This window comes from Bubalus bubalis, chromosome 8 (genome assembly GCF_019923935.1).
Source record: "Bubalus bubalis isolate 160015118507 breed Murrah chromosome 8, NDDB_SH_1, whole genome shotgun sequence".
Lineage (NCBI taxonomy): Eukaryota > Metazoa > Chordata > Mammalia > Artiodactyla > Bovidae > Bubalus > Bubalus bubalis.
The window spans coordinates 11,744,656-11,746,557 of NC_059164.1; the positions used below are offsets into that span (position 1 = coordinate 11,744,656).

Below are 1,902 nucleotides of genomic sequence, written 5' to 3' on the forward strand. Positions count from 1 at the left end.
CTCTCGGTGGCCCCCATTCATCAAGGACAGTTACCAAAGGGCCCCACACACCAGTGGGTGGCCATGCCAGGGTTACACCTGCAACGTTCGGGCCCCACATGCTAGGTCCCTGCAACTTCCCACCCCCATCTTTATTTCCCAACATCTGGTGGCTCTTAGGAGTTTCCTGGGTCTCCTGGCTGATTCTCTATTTGTTGTGCCGCACCCTGAGGCCTCCAAGGCCTTGCCCAAGAATGAGCCCAAAGGCAGTCACAGGGACATCAGTGGTTTAATGGACAGGGGAATCTTCATCTGAAGTAAGGTCCTGGAGGGAAACCCCGCCATGTGCAGACAGCAGGACTTGGCAGCAGTGTTTGCTGCCGGGGGCAGAGGGAGGTTATCTACCAGGGGAGGAAGTGAAATCAGATGGGCTCATAGGTTATCAAGGAAACAAGCCTTTGACAAGCATAGTGAAGAGTTCCAATGTAAAGCTAGAAATCATTAGCCAGGGCCTGGGGCAAGTATGTAGGAAAATCAGCTGGGTGAGTAGGGTGTAGGTGAAGCAGGCATTGGTTGAACAGGGCATGTACAGAGAGCAAGAGAACAGCCACCTCGGGAGTTCCCTGGTGGTCCAGTGCAATGGTTAGATGTGTTCACTGTTGTGGCCCCAGGTTCAACCCCTAGTCAAGAGAACATCTTGAGTGACTTGACCGGACAAGTAGCTACAACATGTTTTAAATGGTACTCTGGGGCTTCCCTGGTGGCTCAGAGGTTAAAGTGTCTGCCTGGGATGCAGGAGACCTGGGTTCGATCCCTGGGTTGGGAAGATCCCCTGGAGAAGGAAAAGGCAACCCACTCCAGTACTCTTGCCTGGAGAATCCCATGGAGGGAGGAGCCTGGTAGGCTACAGTCCATGGGGTCGCAAACAGTCGGACACGACGGAGCGACTTCACGTTCACTTTCACTTTCACTTCACTTTACCACTAATTCAGTTCAGTTCAGTTCAGTCACTCAGTCGTGTCCGACTCTGCGACCCCTTGAATCGCAGCACACCAGGCCTCCATGTCCATCACAAACTCCCTGAGTCCACCCAAACCCATGTCCATCGAGTCGGTGATGCCATCCAACCATCTCATCCTCTGTCATCCTCTTCTCCTCCTGCCCTCAGTCTTTCCCAGCATCAGGGTCTTTTCCAATGAGTCAGCTCTTTGCATCAGGTGGCCAGTGTATTGGAGTTTCAGCTTCCACATCAGTCCTACCAATGACTATTCAAGACTGATCTCCTTTGGGATGGACTGGTTGGATCTCCTTGCAGTCCAAGGGACTCTTAAGAGTCTTCTCCAACACCACAGTTCAGAAGCATCAATTCTCTGGCGCTCAGCCTTCTTCACAGTCCAACTCTCACATCAATACATGACCACTGGAAAAACCATAGCCTTGACTAGACAGACCTTTGTTGACAAAGTAATGTCTCTGCTTTTTAATATGCTGTCTAGGTTGGTCATAACTTTCCTTCCAAGGAGTAAACATCTTTTAATTTCATGGCTGCAATCCCCATCTGCAGTGATTTTGGAGCCCCCAAAAATAAAGTCTGTCACTGTTTCCACAGTTTCCCCATCTTTCTGCCATGAAGTGATATAAATCTTATGAATGTCGAGGCACAACTAGAATGTGTGTTTATATCTATTCTTTTTATTGAGAATTATTTTATTATAAAATTGTGGGCTATTTTTTGCACTAACATAGATGTATTACTGGGTTTCTCTCATGGCTCAGTGGTAAAGAATCTGCCTGCCAATGCAGGAGATGCAGCTTCAATTCCTGGGGTGGAAAGATCCCCTGAAGAAGGGAATGGCAACCTATTCCAGTATTCTGGCCTGGGAAATCCCATGGACAGAGGAGCCTGGTGGGTTACAGTCAATG

The 1,902-nt window shown here is 49.2% G+C and overlaps 1 non-coding gene across 1 annotated transcript; it reads left to right on the forward strand.

Moving 5' to 3' along the window:
* The first annotated feature begins 733 nt into the window (after window positions 1-733).
* Window positions 734-805, forward strand: TRNAP-GGG. Its single transcript has one exon. It is a non-coding gene; the product is annotated as a tRNA-Pro (tRNA).
* The last annotated feature ends 1,097 nt before the right edge of the window (window positions 806-1,902 follow it).